This window comes from Ambystoma mexicanum, chromosome 7q, assembly GCF_040938575.1.
Source record: "Ambystoma mexicanum isolate Mex_15411 chromosome 7q, UKY_AmexF1_1, whole genome shotgun sequence".
In the NCBI taxonomy this organism is placed as follows: Eukaryota; Metazoa; Chordata; class Amphibia; order Caudata; family Ambystomatidae; genus Ambystoma; species Ambystoma mexicanum.
Window position 1 is genome coordinate 312,189,133 of NC_090941.1, and position 23,568 is coordinate 312,212,700.

Consider the following 23,568-nt stretch of genomic DNA (forward strand, 5'->3'; position numbering starts at 1 on the left):
CTATTAGCAAATATGAGTGGTACTAAAGAGTACTGGTTTCGACGTCATGGAGATGTATGTTGTATGATCAGAAACCTTGGCCCACCCACTTGGTTTGTTACATTAAGTTGTGCAGAATATGCATGGGAAGATTTACATGATTTCCTACGCATATCAAATAAAAACAAAACAAACATAGATATTCTAACACCTGGAGAACTTTGTTCTTTGGATCCTGTTAATGTTTCAAGATATTTTCACCATCGCTTCATTGCTATGCTACATTTTATTTGTAATAAAACTGTTCCTCCCCTTGGAGAAGTGCAACACTTCTTTTGGAGAAAAGAATACCAAGCAAGAGGAGCACCACATATCCACATGCTTTTATGGATTAAAGATGCTCCTAAATTTGGTCACGACAGTGATGCCACTGTTTTACAGTTTATTGAAAAATATGTCACTTGTGAAATTCCATCAGAAGCCACAAATAGTGATCTTCATGCACAAATTTTACAATTTCAAAGACACAAATGTGGAAAATATTGTCGTCGCAAATACAAAAACAAAGGCAAATACTGCACCAAATGCCGATTTGGTTTCCCTAGACCAGTTACAAATACAGGTCAAGTAAACAACCTCATGTCTTCAGTTAGACATAGTGTTAAAGGTAAGTCACCTAAAAATACATATTACATAAAAAGAAAAGAAGAAGAAAAATATATCAATGATTATAATGCAATCATTGCCCACTTATGGAATGCAAACATAGATGTGCAGTACATTGCAGACAATTCTACTACAGTTGCACGATATGTCACAGCATACTTAACTAAAGCAGAAAAGACAGAGCTCCAAGACCTCTGGAATGACCTGTCATCAGATAAAACAGTATCTCAGAAATTATACAGCTTGGGCATAAAAATGCTCACCCATAGAGAATGTGGATCTTATGAAGCAGCTGATCATTTAACTGGTACTTCATTGTATGGTAAATCTGAAAATATAGTATGGCTAAGTCTTGGTCCAGCTAAATCTAGAAAAAGAGTTCTAAGATCATATGAAGATATAGAAACAATAGCCAAACATGATCCCAACAGCCAAGACATTTTAAAAAACAATTTATTGGACACATACTACCCAAACAGAAGTAATACTTTGGAAAACATGTGTCTATACCAAATAGCCCAAAACTACACATACAAAAATAATATGAAACCTGATGAAAAAAAAGGTAAATATAGAGTGACAGACTGTGAAGGCAGCTTAGTTAAACCCACTAAACCAAATTTAATTAATCATATCAAATTGTCATTGAAGACTCCTCAACATAAAGAAGTATATTACATGTCCCTGCTACAACTCTTCAAACCATGGAGAAAAGAAGAACAATTACTAGATAACTATAACTCATATGAGGATGCTTTCAAAGCAAATGAAAGCACTATAACTGATGTAAACTTTACACAGTACAAAACAATGTTGCACAATGAACAGCAACATGAAGAAGAACTCCAAGCCCAACTAGATAAGGATACTCCTGACATGAGGCAGAATTAGCTATGATAGAAGTAGAAAACACCATATGTCAGTATGAAGATAAGGAAGACTTAACTATACTACAATCAAAACTAAACAATGAGCAAAGTAGCATTTTTCAAGAAGTAACAAAACAAATTGCACATGGTGTAAAACATGAAAATAAAGAATGTTCCTGCCATAATTATAAACCTATACTACTGTACGTCAGTGGTGAAGCTCGTTCTGGCAAAACATTCCTAATCAAAATCATTAGTAAGTTCCTTCAACAATTGACAAACAAAAAACTGTCAGCTGTTGTCACTGCCCCCACAGGTTTAGCTGCCTACAACACAGGCGGTGTTACATTACACTGATTACTACTATTACCAGTAGAACACCAGAACAAATTAGACTATTACAAACTTTCTGCAGAAGCTGCAATGGAATTACGCAGAGTATTGAAACAAATGAAAATGCTACTAATAGATGAAGTGAGCATGGTCTCCAACCTGATGTTAGCTTTGATTCACCTCAGATTACAAGAAGTACTCAAAACAGACTATGAAGAGCTCTTTGCAGGAAAACACATTATTGTTTTTGGAGATCTGCTTCAATTAACACCAGTAAAAGGTGAACCTATTTTTAAAACATTAGGGCACAAACTCTGCCGTAAAACTGTTGGCAGCATTGGAAATGTCAACCTTTGGCAACATTTCCAATACAGAGAATTAACAGAAAACATGCGCCAAACTGCAGATCTAACTTATGCCAACATTTTAAAAAGTTTGAGAGTTGGTATACTTTCTAAAGAAGCAGAAGCAACATTGAAAACCCGCACATTAATGCACTTTATGGTGATAATGCATGTGCTACAGATGTTATGGAAGAATTAGCCCACAAAAATGTCAATTGTATGGCCTTAATGCCAACTCTTGCAAGCTGTCTCAAATTCAATGAAATAATGTTAAGTAAAGAAATGCAACCAATAATGGAAATTAGCGCCATAGACAAACTAGATGTACATGGTATGACACTACCCATGTGTGACCAAGCCACAACAAGACTAAATAATTTAGAAAAATCAATCTCAAACACAGCAGGCTTAGAAAAGATGTTAAAATTATCCTTAAATTGCAGAGTAATGCTTAAACGTAACCTTGACGTGGACCAAGGACTAGTTAATGAAGCACTGGGTACTGTTGTTGGCTTTCAAACATACCCACGTGACAACAAAATTCAGTTTGTCAATATACTCTTTGACAAACTTTCAGAAGTAAAACGGATAACGCTCAACAGCTAGATTCCTTCTCTTCAAAGATATGTATGTACGCAGAGAACAATTTTCTCTAACTCTTGCATACGCAGTCACCATTCATAAATCACAAGGTCTTACCCTAGACAAAGCAATGATAGATATTGGTAACACAGTCTTTAAAGAAGGCATGAGCTACGTAGCACTATCACGCTTACGTACACTTGACGGTCTATTTCTAATCAACTTTGATGCAAGTAAAGTAAATGCTGATATTCCTTGCATTTTAGAATATAATAGACTTCGCTCACTATACACTCCCCATCTGAACACATATTCTGTTCCACAAAAACTAAAACGTTGTAAAAGAAAACTAAATCAAACAGGAATGCAACAGGACGTCACTGCAAATCCTCCAAAGAGAGTAAAAGAAACTAATACTTCATCAAGTACCACAAACAAAAAAGAATCAATTAGAGAAAGTAAACCAGGCACTTCTTTAAAGAAGGAAGACAAACTCCAAAAAAAGCAGTTAGATACAGAACTACCTGGACCATTTAAATTCTCAAATATAGTTGGTGTAAGTTGCTATGCAAATGTAGCAATGAATATTCTATTTCAATTACCACCAATTGTTGACAACATTTACTTACACAGTACAGACCCTTTGTGTTTGCAAATGTTAGTACTTCACAGAAATGCAGCAAATAATCCTGACAACACATATAGTGTTTTTGGAATAAGACGACAATTGGACTACTGTGCTGGAATGGTGAAATTCACTATAAACTCACAGGAAGATCCACAAGAATTTCTAATGTACTTACTATTAGTACTAGAAAACAAAAACATACCTATAAATTAAATCTTCCAGATTTCATACATGTGGAAACATACATGCACTCTGTGCAACAATGTGACACAAGAAGACATTCCCAATGAACGCTTCATATATATATCAATACCAAATTGTGAATCCATTCCATTTCAGCAACTTGTACAAAATGCAAACCATGGTAGATTATGCTCTACCTGCAGTTCAGATAATCGCTCCACATTAGTAATACAAACACATAGTAAATACGTAATACTAATGCTTCTACGTTACAATGCAGATGGTACCAAAAACAACTGCAAGCTGACTGGATTCACACATAGTCAAATATCACTTGGTAAGAAAACCTTCACAACAATAGGTATAATCTACCACGCAGGAGCCACGACCAATTCAGGGCACTACACGGCATACATAAAAAAGAAATGTGGATGGTTTGAATGTAATGATAGTACCATTACTCTAAAGCAGAGATTACCAGCAAATCTTACAAACGCTTATTTCATGTTCTTAAAACCAAAATTTGATAAATAAACTGTATTTAAACCTTTAAGTAAATTTGTGTTAAAAAAATATAAACTGTTAGAATACTCCAAAAGCTATCTAACTGCTCAAAGATTCTACAACAACTAATCAGATAAATGAATACCACTAAATTAGGCCAAAAAATACACAGTTAGAATAAGCCAATTGGTATCTAACTGTCCCAAAATTATAAATTTGTGTTAAAATAATGTAAACTGTTAGAATACTCCAAAAGCTATCTAACAGCTCAAAGATTCTAGAACAACTAATCAGATAAATGAATACCACTAAATTAGGCCAAAAAATACACAGTTAGAATAAGCCAATTGGTATCTAACTGTCCCAAAATTTAACAATATCCAAATAGATAAATCAAAACCACTAAAATATATTAAAAAAAATAGACAGTTAGAATACGCCAATTGGTATCTAACTTCTCCAAAATTTTATAATATCAAAACAAATGAAGAATCTGTTACTGCTCCAAAAAAAATACAACAAAGCAAAGTATAAAGCATTAGCCAGAAACAAAAAGTGAACATTGAAAACAAACAAACAAATAAACTGTAGCATAACAGAAAAAGGTTTTTTTTTTAATCCAACATGGATTTTTTTTTTCTCCCACAGACCCAATGATTTTAGCAACAAATACAGAAACTGAGCAAATTGCACAGTACTCTGATTTGTACTCTACTAAATATGAGGGTCGAAAAAAAATAAAAGTATATTGCTTATACAATGTAATAAGTCATTACAAAATACTAATACTAACATGCTATTTTCTTTTATCACAGAAATGAAGAAGAAAAACATGGACTCCCATTACTAGACCAAACAGTAAGTATACAATAATAAGGACAACCATAGCAGCATATCACATCCATAGTATCTAATACCTTTGTTCCTTATACATTTGTTTTTCACCCAAAGTTATAAGCAAATATGAATGTGGCCATGCACCCAAGACTCTATGCCCTGGCAACAACCACCGCAGCAAATCACATCAGTAGAGTGAAACATTTCAACTATGATCTATGGGAAACTTTTAATGTCCGCGAACAATGTGAGTGTTCTTAGAAAACTTTGAACTTGCCAGCGAACAATACGGACACCGTTTTCAGGACACCCCCTACGAACATTTCAGAACAACGCGATAGTTCTTAGAACACTTTCAACTTAACAACGAACAATACGGACAGCGTCCTAAGGACACCCCCTACGAACCTTCCCAGACACCGGGAGTGTTCTCAAAAACGTCTTCAGAACACCCCCATTTTGTTTATTTGCGAACATTTCAGGACACCGCAAGTGTTCTTAGGACACATTCAACTTGACAGAGAACAATACGGACAGCGTCCTCAGGACACCCCGTTCGAACATTACAGGAAACCGGGAGTGTTCTTAGAAGCTTCTTCAGAACACCACCATCTTGTTTATTTGCGAACATTTCAGGACACCGCAAGTGTTCTTAGGACACATTCAACTTGACAGAGAACAATACGGACAGCGTCCTCAGGACACCCCCTACGAACACTCCCCGGACACCGCGAGTGTTCTTAGAAGTGTCTTCAGAACACCACCATCTTGTTTATTTGCGAACATTTCAGGACACTGCGAGTGTTCTTAGGACACATTCAACTTGACAGAGAACAATACGGACAGCGTCCTCAGGACACCCCCTACGAACACTCCCCAGACACAGCGAGTGTTCTTAGAAGCGTCTTCAGAACACCCCCATTTTGTTTATTTGCGAACATTTCAGGACACCGCAAGTGTTCTTAGGACACATTCAACTTGACAGAGAACAATACGGACAGCGTCCTCAGGGCACCCCCTACGAACACTCCCCGGACACCGCGAGTGTTCTTAGAAGCGTCTTCAGAACACCCCCATTTTGTTTATTTGCGAACATTTCAGGGCACCGCGGGTGTTCTTAGAACACATTCAACTTGACAGAGAACAATATGGACAGCGTCCTCAGGACACCCCCTACGAACACTCCCCGGACACCGCGAGTGTTCTTAGAAGCGTCTTCAGAACACCCCCATTTTGTTTATTTGCGAACATTTCAGGACACCGCGGGTGTTCTTAGAACACATTCAACTTGACAGAGAACAATACAGACAGCGTCCTCAGGACACCCCCTACGAACATTTCAGGACACCGGGAGTGTTCTCAAAAACGTCTTCAGAACACCCCCATTTTGTTTATTTGCAAACATTTCAGGACACCGCGGGTGTTCTTAGAACACATTCAACTTGACAGAGAACAATACGGACAGCGTCCTCAGGACACCCCCTACGAACACTCCCCGGACACTGCAAGTGTTCTTAGAACAGTTTCACTTTGCTTGCGAACAAAACGGACACATATTGAGTCCTTAGAACACCCCCCAGTCAGTTTATTTAGAACATTTCAGAACACCCGTGATGTCCGCAAACAAATCGAACACAAAAAGAACGTCTAACACATAAAAAACACAACTTTCATCCTATCTCATACACTCCCACCCTCCCCAAACACTCCTACACACCAACACACTCTACAAAATACACATTTTGAACAAGGTTTCACCGCGCTGTCCGCGGACGTCCGCGAATCCAAGATGGCAGGCGCTACCGAAAAATCTGATGCGCTTCACGCTCCACGCCGTCCAATCAGCGAACATGTTGCATGTCCGCGAACATCACGCAAGACGATTGGCCAATCAGGACACTGTCTGCGGAGCGAACAGGGAAGTGTGTCCGCGAACCGAACACAGATGTCACTAATTTTTTTTGACCTACTTTTTGGTCATTTAAAAAAAAACTACTGGACGGATTTTCACCAAATTTGCAAAAGCACGCTTTCGGGACCAAGCCGCTGCTCCTGGTCCAAATTTGGTGGAAATCCGTCCAGCGGTTTGGGCTGTAGGCGCGAGCAAACATTTTTTCCCATTCAGTCTATGGGAAAAAAAAAAGTTTTGGGACCCACTATAACTTTGCCCCCCCTGGACGAATCCTCACCAACCTCTGCAAAAAAATTCAGAGTGACCCAAATACTTTTTTGTGCAAAGTTTGGTGAGGATCCGTCCAGGGAGAGCGAAGTTATAAGCCACCCAAAAAGTGCTCTTCCTATGGAAACAGCAACTTAACCATAACTACATGGCCACTACCGTGGCCATGTAATACACACAACATTAAAAAGAACTATGCACACAACTTTGTATATAACACACAAATGTATTTTGCATTTAACTATAGGCAGGTCTCCTGGCATTAACAATGCTTGTTTAGAAAGTCTGCTCCTCTGAAATTCCCTTTTTTTCCACTTCCATCGCACACTCCTTTCATTCCTCTATTAATGTACACATCCTGATAACATCTGCCTCTCAGTCACCCGTTCTGCCCCCCTTCTGTTCTTTTCTTTCTCAACCCTATTCCTTTTATATTTCACAGTCTCTCTCTTTCACCCCTCCATGCTACATCGGCACCCTACCCTCTCCTAGGCGATTGGGGGAAAAGTTAAAACATGATCGGCAGGGGGTATTAAAATGGGCCACACGGGGCTCTGGAAGAGTGCAAAAAAGACAGTCACTGGTTAGGAGAGCAATATAAATGGAGGCAGAACCTCCAGTGTGTGACCAACGCCCTACGACTTGGAGAGTGGTGTGCTGGTTTGTAGCGTCAAACAATATCAGGCCGATGTTACAGCTTATGTGGAGGTTGGTGTGTGGTTTTACTGGTTTGTAGAACAAATAAAATTAAGGCAGAACCTCCAGTTTGTTAGGGTGCACCTAGGACTCAGAGAAGTGGCTCTGCTGGTTTGTTTAGAAAAATAAAATGTGGCACAACTACTAGGGCATCTAGTATTGGTGTTAGCTAGACCGAAGAAGTCAGGAACGTAGCACTGTGTAGTGGATGTTGTATGGTTCTGGTGGTTAGTACAACCAAATATTTTGTGAATGAAATCATATATTAACAGCATGCATTGCCCATAACGTTTGATTAATCAACTCACTTCAGATATTAATCACGTGTTCATAGAATAAGACACATAGCAGTTGGTTAAACAGGCTCTTTTTTTATATTATAACCAAACATGTTCTCCATATTTTTTTGGGATTAAAATGTGGGTTCAACAACCACACAAGCTTAAGTGTTGTCAGTAGCGATCTTTTAAATCTAAGTACGTGATCTTCCTTTGGTTCCTTAATACAAAGAAAATATCAATTTTCTTCATTACAACAATTCTATTCAAAATCATTTTGAACTATTTGTAATGTTACCCATGTTCACATTGAACAAACTGGGGAGGTCATACACCATTTGCGACCTCTGGTAAGCTTCATCAGGGAAATGACTAGATTATTAATTAACCGAATCACACAGTTATTTCTATCCAAATAAACCATGTAAAAAGACAAACATGTCAGAAGCCAATATATATTTGAAAAAGCAAGCATGGGGAAACAAAAGAGAACCACAAATAATTTAGAACAATATGTGCGATAAAAAATAATTTCAAATTTAATTGGAACAATTAGCACTTTGTTAAAAAACCATCAATTCCTAAGTAATAAAGCTCTTTTAAGTCTGATCTTGAATCCAATTTAATAATGTTACAACAAACTAAGATTTTGCTAAGCTGCTACTACACTTATTGGAATTTGACCACTTTAGAAATCAGTATGTTAGTGAACAGTTAATTGTACTATGAAATATATTTAGTGCTAAGTCATTGTTTTCTTTGAACTAGAAATAATTCATCTATGTTATTTTCCCTCAACATCAATCCGACTAACAGTTAGAATTTCCAATCTTTCCTAATTGGACATATAACCTGAATAAGTTTCAATACCTGTAGGTGTGACTTGCATTGTGGCTATTTTAGTTATTTGCTTACATTTTTACTCCTTCTTTTTCTTTTAGTAGTCCAGCGCTAACAACCATCATATGTGTTGGTAGATAATTCATTTCTATGTATCTTACTTTTGCAGGCTTTTCTGTGACATTTCTTTCTGCAATGTAAATCATCATGTAATATTTAAAATTACATATTAATAAACACTTGAAACATGTATTACCCTTATAACACCCCCTTTACCTGCAATTGTGCTTGGTAATTCAACTTTTCCCTTTAATTATTAATATAAGGTCTGCTGTGAAGCACTTTGATAAAAACATTCACGTGTCAGGTAAACAGAGTGCTAAAATAAGTATATTGTCAAACCCTCCAGCAATCAATAAGTTGTTCTATGTATTTCCACTCAGCTATATGTTAGTAGATGTGTTCATTGGCAAGTACGCCGTCCTCAGTCAGCGAACCTGTGGGATAGCTGTGGCACCCTTTTGGCTTCTGTTTAAACAATGAAGACCAGACTGACACTGAAAACAGACTGTCGTCATGCCCACTGTTTAAAATATCCAACATACTGGACTACCTTGCTCGTGCTTGTAACCCTATGTTCTGATTCTAAAATATATCCTTGTTACTAAGATAAACTTAAAACTATACAAAAATACATGAGAACCTCCATACAAAAATACATTATAGTTGTCATTTTCAAGTTCAAGTGGGATAATGACCAGATAAAAAGGAAGACAGCCCCCGGAACAGATAAATAATGAATATACAGTAATCAACTTATTTTCACTAGAGTTAAATGACACTAATAAAAATGTACTTGGCAAAGATCTTTCCTTTGGGCCCAGTGCTTTTTTAAACCAATTGAAGTATATGTAGACTTATATATGTTTTGTCAGAAACTAAAATTAAAAGAACCTTTACAAAAAAATAGGTATTTGTTCCGAACAATTCATTGTTATGGAGAATACTTCTATTCAGACATTATAATGTTTAGTTCAAACATGATTCCAGGTCCATTTTTTTCTACCTTTTTGCCAAATAAATTTTGTCAGAACGTTCAGTTTGTTAGTGTTATGCTAGCACCTGTAGAGTGGCCCTGCTTGTTGGAAGAGACAGTTAAATTAAGGTCCCAGGAAACACTACAGATTTACTTTACCAATACACTTGATTGCGACTGCCAGAGTCAAAGTCTCCACCACCTTCCTTAAACTGCTCCATCCATGTACCTAGCTTTCATACAAATCTTCCTCACTTGAAGAATCCATTGTGTGTTCTAGCACGCTAATGGCATGATGTTTTCTCCCACCATTGAGCAATAAGATGCTTGTTAGGTTTTCATAAAAGTAAGCTCTTACACATTTGTGTTTATTGAGGCGTCTCTTGCATCCTGAGACAATAGTACCATGAGTAATAAAAACACTTTCACACTCCATTAATAGGGCATCTTAGGCTTGCCACAGCTAATTAAACAAGTAGAGATAGCCACACTGACTGCTTGTGAAGCCACAATTGCACTGGATTGTTATCACTACCCAGTTGTCATGTGTACGAATAGTTTTCAGTGCTCACAATTAAATCTATTGAGGGCCCCATTGCATACAGCAAGCCAGACTGGGAAGGAGTCTGTCCCACATCCTCTTACTTTTTCCACTCTAAGGGAGCTTGTCATGGTGACACCTGAGCTAGTGTCAAAAGTTGAGGAAAATCAGATTTCACTGTCTGAGAACCTTCTTTGTAGTGGTTCATTCCTGCACTAGATTAATGATCTCTGACCTTTGACTCACTCCTCATGTTTCATCCCAGCTATTGAATGTCTCTAATGAATCCTCAGACTGAGTCAGGCGAAGGAGGGAGCCTGGCCCAATACCTCTACCCCTTGCCCAGGCGCGAGCAGGCCCCTTCTCTAGCCCTCCTTACTGTGTGTGTGGTGCCATCCAGACTGTAAGAAGTTGCCAGGAGAATGAATCTATAGCGTACAGCAATGGGTTGCACAATGCCAGGGGGTGCCGTGATGACCACGACAATGGCAGCAGGAGGTTGTGGCTCAGGAGCACCAAACAATGGAGTGCGGCAACCGGGACAACACTGGTTGCCAAAGAACGAGGAAAGCATGGCTCCAGCTGACACAGACAACAAGGAGACGCCACTAGCCCACCAGTGATTAAAATTCATGAATTAAAGCCCCTAAAGGGGTCTCATTTATGACAGTCTCACTAAACCACATGGAGACTTATTGTGGATAAAATCCTGCAAGGAGGCTTGGAAAAGCACCTGTTCTCTGTGAGGCTCCATACTAAAAATGCAACAGGAAGGGGGCCTGTCTTACTAGCCCCTAACAAGCCACCCCAGCCCCTCCCAAGTCACATCCCCTGGAGACAGGAAAGCTATTGGTCATGAAAGGGTGTAGAAGAGACAAAGACAGTGGTGGCATGTTCATTGCTACTAACCTTCATTAAAGGATTATGGATTGGGAAAATGTCTCTCTCTCCCTAGATCTAAGAGGGGATTCCCTGTCTAATCGGTCAGTCAGGATGTCAACCAAAAAAAGTCCACTGTTGTGTCAACAAGCCTTCTTCTAGCAATCACACTTATAACTCACACTAAGGTGCAAGGGTATCTGCTTCTTCTCAATGTCTTCAAAGGTTCTGCTTCAGTTCTCAAAGTAAAGTTCCCAAAATGGTGCACAAAACAACTTCCAAAACAGATGTACAGGTTGTCAGCTTCTTTCAACACCAAGAGAGGCTTCCTCTTCTCCCTGCTTTCTGCAATGTTCACATTTGAGCCCAATGTATTTGTCTCCCTTCTTCTGAGCTTCTCCACTATCCTTTCCTTGGCCAAATGTCTCTACTACACACAACTCAAGGAGTATGCTTCCCTTCCCCTTGTTTCATTCCAGCCTCTCCCCTAATCCTCCTGACATCCTTTTCTCCTCTGGGGTAGGTCTGGGGATATTTATTATTAACACTTTGTTCTCAAGTGTATTGTGGTTTCTTTCCCCTTTCTTTTGTTTGCCTCCCAAAGCATACCTGGTATGCTATTCTGCCAGGTACTGGGACCATGAAGGGGGGTTTTTCTCTTCACATGGGTGCAAGTCCCAGGCTTGCTTTCTGTTAAGAAAGGAAGAAGGCAATGTGCACGGAATCACACAGTGTACAACTTTGAATCTAAATATGTGCATACAATACCCAAGACTTGTGTATACTAAAACCCAGGAGTACAAATAGAGTGAAACAATAATACCAATATATGAAAAGGAATGTGGGGTAAGCACTTAGAACCTCCTTAAGACTGAAAGGAAAGTCGGCAAACTCCTTACCCACTATGCTATTACAGATACTGACAGCGCTAAGCCCACGTAGAGGGCAAGCAAGGACAGAATCTGTGAGCTGACACTCTGGATGATACTGAATAAGGAACTTAGAAACAGTAATCACGAGGACCGGAAAGACCACTTGAATGTCAGTAAACTCACAAACCCAGTTGATCAAACAGGGACCTTGAAGGCTATAACAGCAATGGGTGGAGGAAACTAAATACATAAGACCCTAGTCAAGGGGCGAGTAGGAATAGTGATTATAAAATAGTGAGGAAAACAAAAGGGCATTCACACTGGGACTAGTTACAATAACACCCACACCTAATAATCAATGGGAAATAAATGCAGAATTGCGATGGAAAACATGGAATGGATCCCAATAGAAAGTAAGGATCAGGAGCAGGGAAAATGATATCACAAAAGGAAACCTTAAGGCAGGAAGCTAAATCTATAAAGGGAAAGACTAAAGCATCAAGTTTTTCAGTAGCAAAGGACAGCAACAAAGAAACAGAGAACACAGGCGAATTGGGCAGCATCAAAGGGTAAAGCACAGAGAAAGGCTGCCTGCAGACAGAGGAAGACAGAAAAGGAAATCCAGAAAGCAGAAATCAATTAAGCACAAAAATCCGAAATCCAGGGCAGAGGAACAAGAAACAGGAACTAGGAACTAGGCACAAAGCTAGGAACAAGGAACAAGGGACCAGTCACAACAGGAACACTGCAACAATGACCAGCGCTGGACTGAAGCAAACGGAGGCTTTTAAAGCTGCTTAACGAGCACACCCCTCAGGTGTGCCGCCTGCTGCACCTGCAGCCACAGGTGTTGCCTATCCTCCACCCAGCCTTGTCTTGCAAGGGAGGAGGTGAAGCAGTGAGCCAGGCATTCTGGGAAGCATAGTCATTTGATTAAAGTAGCATGCTGGCTGCCAAAAACCTGGTATGGATCCGGAAGGGAAGTAACTTGGAAAATAAGGTTTTAGCGCTCCCAATTCATCAGAACACTGTAGCATAAGGTTCGGAGGAAATGTCCAGTAAGGAATAAACCCCAAAACATGCCCCCAAGTGGCGGGAACGGGAGCGAAGGGAGCGAGCCGTGACACTATACCCCCTCCCACGGCCGACTCCAGGCGGCCGTTACTCGCACAAAACATCTTCCTTCCATGACAGGAGCGCTTTGTCTTCGGAGGTGGCACTGACGGAAATGACGACCCACGGGCAGAAGCAGAGGGACTGGAATGAATAGAATCAGGCCTCAGTCTAGAAGAGCCATAGGCAGGTTTTTGGTGAGGAAGAGACTCATGGATCGAAGAAAGGCATGAAGGACTTGCAGGACCCGAAGCAGAGTTGGAAGGTCCAGGAAGCTCAGTCTCTGGGAGCGAACACTCATACATCATTGAGGAGGGAGGCAGGCTGGTGCAACATGCTTTGGACAATGGTAGATGCTCTGGTAGCCTCCCTGCTGAGAGCGGACACACAGGAGGTGAGAAAACAGCAGGTTTCAGGAAATGTTCATGTTCAGACAAAGAAGGTGGCGGCCAAGGTAGAGGTTCGGATCTTCTCTCATCATCCATCTGGTTAAAGGCCTGTGGTTGAGGGTGACCAAGGTTCGACTCCATCTGTCCCACGCCTTGGGGGTCTGGAAGTCCAATGGGTTGTACGAGGCTGGCACTCCTGGTGTCAGTCATGTAGCCACCTTGTTGCACGTGGGATACAACCGCAGAGATGTTTGGCATACCGATAGGAGTGATAGACGCAGTACTTGGTACATCAGGCACACTCGCAGCAGGAGCAATAACAGGCACATCTTGAACTGCAGCAGTCATATTCTTCCTTTGGCTACTAGCACCCGGATGGTGCAGCAGTTGGGGGGCCGTGCCCGTCCCCTCCCTCACGCTCATGTGGGATCCGGCAACAAAAAGGCTGTCAAGCGGCTGATCCAAACCGGCCCCCAAATGTGAACCGTCCAGCCCGTTATCCTGGTTGGCTACTTGTTTGGTGTCTGGGCCATGGCGGATGGTATCCGTCTCCCTCTCGTAACACTCCAGGCAAGTCCAACGGCCTTGCATGTAAGGCCCTCCCGAGTCGTGATGCAGCTTGATGTTTCTGGCAGAAGTCTCAGACTCAGATGTTGCATATGCGGGAGGTGCTGATTCTACAGTCAAGCAGTTGGGAGAATCAATTTGTGTAAAAGGCAGGCCTTCTGGTGATCCTCCTGAAGCATAAGAAGGGCAGATTGGACGTTCATCCGTAATAAATGGTTGGAATTTAGGAGGTAACTCTGAAGTAGATGAATCTGCAACATGATCAAACAGAGTAGACAGGTGCACCTCCGATATTGGCAGCGAGGCTGAGCAGTATACAGGTCTTTCATGAACTGAAGCCAAACTAGCAGTAGGCTCTGGGACCGAAGACAGGCACTCAGGATGTGCTACCGGAGGCTCCATGGCTGAAGGATAATCCGCTGGATGAGTCACTGTAGCCGAAAACAGGCATCTGAGAGGAAATTCAGAGGCTGAGGGCATGCAAGCTGGAGCCGTCTCGTTAGCTGAAGACAAACTTGTCAAGGTCTTTGGCTCTGACCACGTACATGGTGAAGGCTCTTGAGTGACTGGCAGACATAGCAATTGTTCATTGATTGAAGACACGTTTGACAATGATGACTGCAGAGCCGTGGACTGGATAATCGAAGAGTCAATAGTTGTAGGAGGACAGACTGAAGTCCCAGAAGTCAACTGGCACATTTGTGGCTCAGGAATGGAAAGCACCTTTAGGGCGGTTGACTCCTTGGCACCAGTAACCAAAGACTGAGCTGTAACCATGCCGTCCCTCTCCTTAGTGGATGACACAGAGTCTCTTCCTTTGTAGAAGTCAAAATCAACCAGAGGAATCACCATAGTAAAGTCTCTATTAATCAGGATTTCGTCAAATGTCCATTCCTCTGTCTTAGCTTCTGAAAGTGGCATATTAACAATCAACAGTTCAGGAATTGCCTGCCGGGTCTTTGGTTCAGTATACTGTGGAATGAGTCCATCAAAACATGAATTTTGTACTGTCTTTGACTGTTCATTGTGACAAAAATTGGCAGAAGAAGGAGCGAACACAGAGGTAGCATCGTATTCCACATCAGCTTGAATGTCTACTTCAGTCTCAGCAGCTAGATCAAGGGCAGAACCTAAGCCTACAGTAGTGACTGATTCTGTGTATGCCACCATTGTGGATTGTGTTTGGGAATCAGAAGCATGTATGTGTTCAAGCTCAGAATTATGACAAACTGCTACACAGGAAATCTTAGGTAAAGGAGTGGCTTGTAAATCTTCAGCTAACGGCAATTCCTGACAAACGGTAGAACAATTGTCAGAACCTGTGCCCTGAATAAGTGCTGTGCTAGAAAGAGGACTTTCACTCCCAATAGATTTTTCATATTGACGAGTATCATGACCTACAAAAAACCTCTGCACTCAGGGATTGAACAGTATTCACTTCATCAACGGATAAAGTTTGAGGTGTATTCAGAAAAGACCGTAAGGTTTTATTCTCCTCTAGTAAAGTAATGTATTCTTGTTTTAACTCCTCAAGTTCAGCTTTTAGCATGCCCCGCCTTAACTGTACATCCCTATCAGTAGGCACAGGGGAAGGCATGGTGGCATCAGGGCTGGATCCTGCCCTAGCCATCAGGATGTGCACTGATTGTACATTGTCATTTGCTGCTTGCAGGTTTTGTGATCTATACTCTCTCTTACCGACTTGGTCTGTGTTACCCTTAAGCAGACTACTGACATCAGACCTCTTGACATTAGTGACTACAGTAAGTACTTGTGCAGAGGAGTAAGCAGTAGACTGAGGGCTGAAAACAGAAGATATGCAATGAACCCCTCCATTCTTTATGTTTGAATCATGAAACTGTTCAATCTGAGGTAAAGCACAACCGGAATCATGGGGTTCAACAACAGACATACCCGTGTGTAGTAAATCTAACAGTGTGTTGTTTTCTGCTGCTAAGGCTTGTGCGGACATAGAATCTGGATCAAAATTAAAGACAGAACTAGGATCAGGCAATGTACGATGGGCCATCCTGTGGGTAAAATACTTTGCACGTAAATACCCATTTGTAACAAGGAGTTCATTTAAGTCAGGATCAATGATTTGATTGTCACAGGTAAATTTAAGGGAAGCTTTCTGTACAAACATGTTAGTGGCCTTGCTGCCTTTCTTTCTTAAACTGGCCATATTCAAACGGGAATAACGGCTGGTCATTCTGTTAAGAAAGGAAAAAGGCAATGTGCACTGAATCGCACAGTGTACAACTTTGAATCTAAATATGTGCATACAATACCCAAGACTTGTGTATACTAAAACCCAGGAGTGCAAATAGAGTGAAACAATAATACCAATATATGAAAAGAAATGTGGGGTAAGCACTTACAACCTCCTTATGACTGAAAGGAAAGTCGGCAAACTCCTTACCCACTATGCTATTACAGATACTGACAGCGCTAAGCCCACGTAGAGGGAAAGCAAGGACAGAATCTGTGAGCTGACACTCTGGATGATACTGAATAAGGAACTTAGAAACAGTACTCACGAGGACCGGAAAGACCACTTGAATGTCAGTAAACTCACGAACCCAGTTGATCAAACAGGGACCCTGAAAACTATAACAGCAATGGGTGGAGGAAACTAAATACATAAGACCCTAGTCAAGGGGCGAGTAGGAATAGTGATTATAAAATAGTGAGGAAAACAAAAGGGCATTCACACTGGGACTAGTTACAATAACACCCACACCTAATAATCAATGGGAAATACATGCAGAAGTGCGATGGAAAACATGGAATGGATCCCAATAGAAAGTAAGGATCAGGAGCAGGGAAAATGATATCACAAAAGGAAACCTTAAGGCAGGAAGCTAAATCTATAAAGGGAAAGACTAAAGCATCAAGTTTTTCAGTAGCAAAGGACAGCAACAAAGAAACAGAGAACACAGGCGAATTGGGCAGCATCAAAGGGTAAAACACTTGAGAAAGGCTGCCTGCAGACAGAGGAAGACAGAAAGGGAAATCCAGAAAGCAGAAATCAATTAAGCACAAAAATCCGAAATCCAGGGCAGAGGAACAAGAAACAGGAACTAGGAACTAGGCACAAAGCTAGGAACAAGGAACAAGGGACCAGTCACAACAGGAACACTGCAACAATGACCAGCGCTGGACTGAAGCAAACTGAGGCTTTTAAAGCTGCTTAACGAGCACACCCCTCAGGTGTGCCGCCTGCTGCACCTGCAGCCACAGGTGTTGCCTATCCTCCACCCAGCCTTGCCCTGCAAGGGAGGAGGTGAAGCAGTGAGCCAGGCATTCTGGGAAGCAGAGTCATTTGATTAAAGTAGCATGCTGGCTGCCAAAAACCTGGAATGGATTCCGGAAGGGAAGTAACTTGGAAAATAAGGTTTTAGCGCTCCCAATTCATCAGAATACTGTAGCATAAGGTTCGGAGGAAATGTCCAGTAGGGAATAAACCCCAAAACATGCCCCCAAGTGGCAGGAACGGGAGCGAAGGGAGCGAGCCGTGACACTTTCTCAGGTGTCTTCTTCTCAGCTTCAATCTGAACGGTTTTCCTTGTCCTTTCTTACGCTTGCGCTCACAATAAGCCTGGCATAATAGCCTGCCAGGTACTGTGTTCAGTGGGAATAATGTCCTCACTTCCCAGGACCCAGGACCGCCTTCCGAGTTCTCCCACCAGTCTGCCTTCTCCCTCTGTGACTTCAAACTGGTTCCAGACTTCTCGGTTCTTCTTTTGGCATCCCACTCTTCCTTCTGCTTTACGATAGCACAGCAACAGCCCGGAAGGTCTCTTTGAGAAGGACTTCTTTCCTCGTATCCTTCTTCCGTCTTTATACTCTGTGCAGTCTTAATTGTATGAATCAACAAGACTGCACTCCTTGGACTGGTGTGGTGCTCACCACTGCTCCGTGCCCCTTCTTTGTCCCTGCAGCCGAGGTCTGATTTTCAATTGGAACATTTTTACTCTCCCTCGTCTCAATGTATGGTACTGGATTAAGTTGGGCTATGCTGCAATAGCACATAAGCGAGGCAGGGAGTAGGTATGAGGCTAAGGGAGTCTCTAAACGGTATCTACATACCACATTCTCCCCGTGATGTCCCGCATCACATGACAGATTTCCCCTCCCATGTGATCCCCCCATGGTACACCCCTTCAGGGGGATTATTGGACTGTGGCTGCAATGCCCTGGCCTCATGAGAAGGGTTCTCCCCATGGGACAAGGGACGTCATCCAAGTATTTGTTACAGTCAGGATGAGTATCGAATCCTGGGATGTGGTGGGGTACTTAAGGAGGTGCAAAGGCTTTGGTGTGGGTTAGTTTGATGAGGACAGGAGGTGGTGGAGGATGTGCAAAAGACCAGAGTAGGTAACAGTGAATGGAGCAGAGAGGCTATTGGAAGTCTGTTGAATGTTTGTGTGTGAGAAGGGAGAGTGTAAGGAGTAGTTGTAGAATAGGAGTAACGGAGTGGTAGTAGTTGAAAGTGGAGATGGGCGTAGCAGTGTAGTGAGTGAGGGAAAATAATAAGTAGCTGCAGAAGAATACGTTTGGAAGTGGAATAGGCAGTATAGTGCTAGTTGGTAGTGAGAGATAGTGTTAATTGCAGAGTAATGAGGTGTTATAACTAGGTCTCAGGTATTGTGATTAATGGATATGATGCCAAGCTGTCAGGTTGATCAGGTAACTTTATTCAGGTACTTCAGCCCATCAGGTCTCATCAGGTACATAAGAGATTAGGAAGTACAGACATGGGAACCCACTGGCTCCCACCACCCAGGCTCACTTCTTTCTACTGCTTTGGGTGGAACTCCATTCACACACATACATTCCAATCCTTCAGCTAACATTCCACACATGACATCACTCCTTACATACGCCTCATACAAGCAGGATAAAGGCACAAAAAGGAAAGTCAATCACAACATGATGGTATTAAATGGAGAGCAGAAAAGCGAAAGGGAGTGGTTGAATAGGGCTAGTAGTAGGAGAAATAGAGATTATAACAAGAAGAATAGCAAAAATCAAGGAATTTGAGTGAGAGGAAGGAGGGACGAGAAGATAACAGCGGAGGTAGACATAGAGGTGTAGTTTGAGGTAATTGATAGTTTGAACAGAAGTAAGAAGAGAAGTAAGATTAAAGGGTGGAGGTGGAAAGGTGGAGTGAGAGATTGGAGGGACAGTGGTACAGTGGGAGAAGAACATCTGTTGAGAACAGTGTAAAAAAGTGTCAGGAGAGAATGGGTGTGAGAAACAGAAGAGTGATTCCAGGTGAAAGGAGGCACTATCCCTAACTCCCTAAAACTATTAAGCAGCATAGGTCAGGGAAAGACTGGAAGACCCCTGCACAGTCAGGTAGTCAACATATTAGGGAAAACACCTTTAGCCCCAGGAATAACAATCAGCAGGGGTCACCTGGCAGTAGTACTAACATCCCATTATGGACGCCTGGGCTAGTGAGGAGGGAAAGGCCAGGATAGACAAGCCAGAGAGGGACGGCTCTAGCATCAAGTTCCCAAAAGGCCCGGTGGCCTGAAAGATATCCCATCAGACACACAGCCAATCTTTCTGTATTTCCAAATAAACATTCTTGGACTTGTTACCTGAGTCCGCATTTTTATTTGAGGTGAGCCACTGCATAACAATGCTTAAAAGTTTCCATCTTGACTTTAAACCATTGGTCACAAAATGCATAGATGCCAAGGTGATACTCCTCATCGGGTCTTGGCAACAATGCATTGATATTGTTGGAAGGTTGACAGCACATTCATAGCCATTTGTTCTACTGCTGCATCACCAGACAATGAATGTTCATGTATTATGCGGGATAGCTCTAATTACAACAAACACACCAGTGATAGCATCTCAATGGGTGATAGCACACACATGCTAATCCACTGGTTGGCCTCTTCAAATGGCTACAGCAAAGAACAAACATCGTCCAACATTTGCCACTGTATAGGTGTTAGATAGTCATTGTATATATGCCCACTCAGACTTTTTCTGTAGCCAGTCACTACATTGCACTTATGAAGTGGTGACCACATGATGGAGGACATGACCAAAGGATGGCACGTGCATAGTTTCAACTGTCCTCAGAGAACAAGCAACATTGCATCATTGTAGGCTACTACAAAGCAAACTTGTAAAGCAGTAGGAATGAGCCAATTTGCCCCAATTTTCTTTACTTTCTCCCAAAGATCAATTCCAGTGTGTGACCCACTGTTAAACTCTTCCATGCACAAGGATTCTTGCTGGTGGCTGCTGTGCTGGTCTTTGCTGATGAGAGGTAAGGGGGGAAAGTAACACAGTGTATAGTGATGGCCAAAACGTGTACCTTGAGCACTGGTCCACATGTCGATTGTTAGGCTGATGTGCTTACCATCACAGTCGTCCAGAGCCATTTCCATGTTTTCCACAACAGGGTGGTCTTGGAGGCATGCTGCTGAAATTTGCATCAACTAGTATTGACTCAGAATTTCCCAGTAGGGAACAATGATGGCAATGAGCAGCCTGAATCCTCATATTCCTACAAAGAAATAGGGCTCTAAATCTATTTTCATAGTAACACCAGTTGTCATTTAATAGGCACAACTTTTGACATCTTTTGTGATATGCTGTGACAGGTTCAAAAGCCTCAATAAAAGTGGATTGCTACATTGAGGGGAAATAACAGGTTGTCTCTCTGCTGTGGAATCCGCAGGACACAGGGCTTGAGAAAATCTGTGAATCAGCAAGATTCTATGGTGTAATAATATGGCATGGTGGCATAAATGTGCCCATTGCCTATAGTTGAGTAGAGCTTGGAGGCTGCCATGTCCCCCTTTCCTTTTTCCAAACATGCAACTGAAGCCATCTTATGTGAGCCCACATGGAAGAGGTATACAAATGGGTACCTGGTTTACCTCACAAGACACTTTTCTTGCATATATGACAGGTGGAAGAAAGAACGTATTACGTAAAATAACTCACAAATCCAGATTTGATGAGATGGCTGAAATTAGGTCTTTCCTCCTCTGCCTTTTGGGATATGCTTTGTGCGTTTTACAGCCTATTGATGTGTGTGTTCTCTTGACTGAGGAGCCAGTGCTGATGACGTGACTGACTGTAAAGCTGCACTATCAGCATATGTTTTTTTGGACCACTTTTGGAAAAGACTATATACTGGCTGACCGGAATGTGTGAAGTTTGCTTTCTGTATACACTGTTTTCCCTTGCTAATTGCCTGGGTTAGTTAATGTCTGTTCCCTCTTCTTCTGTCTTTTGGTCTCCCTCACTGTCTGTGGTATTGACGACATAGAGGTATCCAAGTCCTGATCTTGAAACAGCAGAGGCAGCATAGTCTTTGTCATGATATTCATTGTCATCTGTTTATAAGGAAATCAGAGGTGGTGAAATTTCAGGAAGCACCTCTTCTTCATTATCTGTGAATTGCAGTTTTTTTGCTGATGTAATATCTTGTTTCTATTGCATCAAAGGCGCTGATGCCCAATTACATTTCTCCCCAGTGCACCAGATTCTTTTGAGTCAGATATCCTTGATCCTTGCAGAGGAAGTGATCTGTGGCTACCAATGTACTGGTGTGGCTGGTGATAAGACCCATGTACTATCTGACTCCTTGAATTCAACCAGCTGCAGCTTTTGCAGGTGAAACATGCCAACAGACACAGTCTTGCCCTTCCCCTTTTCCCTTCCCCTACCATTTTTGGGTCCTGCTGTAGGTTCAGACATATTTATTAATTCACACTTTCCTTCAATAGATGCACATGTGCTCCTCTCTGCTTTGGCCTTCCGCTGTGGGTCTCTCAGTGCTTTTGGATGTCCCTACACCTACTAAACACAACTGAGGTTCTGAGTGATTTTCTTTCCCATCCACCTACAGAAATGCAGGTTGCGTTCTCAAGGTTTGTCCTTTTTCTCTACCTAAAAATTGCATATGGGTTTCTAAGTGCTTTGGCCTTCCCCTCCAACTAGTAAATCCATTCAAGTAATTTGTTTGCCTTCGCCTCTGCCTACAAAATACAAATGGGGTTGTCAGTGTTTTGGTATTCTTCTATGCCAAAAAATACACAGAGGTTTATCACTGCATTGATCATCTCCTCTAACTACAAAATGCACAATGCTTTTCTAAGTGCTTTGGCCTTCTCCTCTGCCTAGTGAATGCATATGCGGTTCTCAGTTCTTTGGACTTCCCCTCCGTCTAGTAATAGGTAAAACAGTTTTTTTTGCAACATTTTTTGATGAACATTTTTGGCCGAAGGTAGGGAAGGTAGGGAGGTGTGGGGTATAGGGACTACAAAATAGGGTGACCCCCCAAATATAAAAAGACAATTCATCATAGAACCCTAGTAATAGCATGTGGGGTTTTCAGAGCTTTATCTTCTATTCCGCCTAGTAGATGTTCCTGGATTTCTCATTGTTTTACATTGCCTCCACCTACAAAATTAATGTAGGGTTCTCAGTGCCTTTGACTTCTTATGCACCTACTAAAAGCACATGGGTTTTTTGGTGCTTGGGCCTTCACATTTGCATTGTAATTGGATGTTAGCTTCTCAGTGCTTTGCCTTCTCCTCTGCCAACAAAATACACATGGAATTCTCCCTGCTTTATCCTTCTCCCTTGATGATAAAATGTGGGTTGAACTGGCCTTCTATCCACAATTCACACCCCAACCATTCACAAATCATGCGTGATGAGCACCCTCCAATAATGTACATTTAACTCTACCTATGCCCTAATTATTGATGAAATTCTACTGTAACCTAACTGTACCCCACATGCCTTCCCTAACAAGCCTGAGATGCTCATATCTCTTCAAAGGCCAACCATCCACTCTACCAAGTTTCTACTCATCTGCATTTATATAGATGCAGTGTCAAAACCAATAGAACTTTAAATCCGAAACCTCAGGAAATTTGATAGGTTTGAGTTGCTGTTCAATTCATGTTTGGGCTGCTTAGATATGTTTCCTAGCACCCAAATTCAGTGAATACTGCTATTTAAAGAAGTATGTTAACATACCGTAACATAAAATCATCCATAACATAAAATATTTAGCATGCTTTAAGGCTGATACTAATTTGAGTGGAGCAAGCAACATGTAATTGGACTCAACTACCATTGTAGGAATGGAATTTGGGGAAGACTTACGTGGTTTACATCTAGTTCATTAGTGAGTACCTATGTCTCTCTTTTTTGCTCTCTGACCTCAACAAGCAGAAAATGTTAAGGCGAAAGGACACTA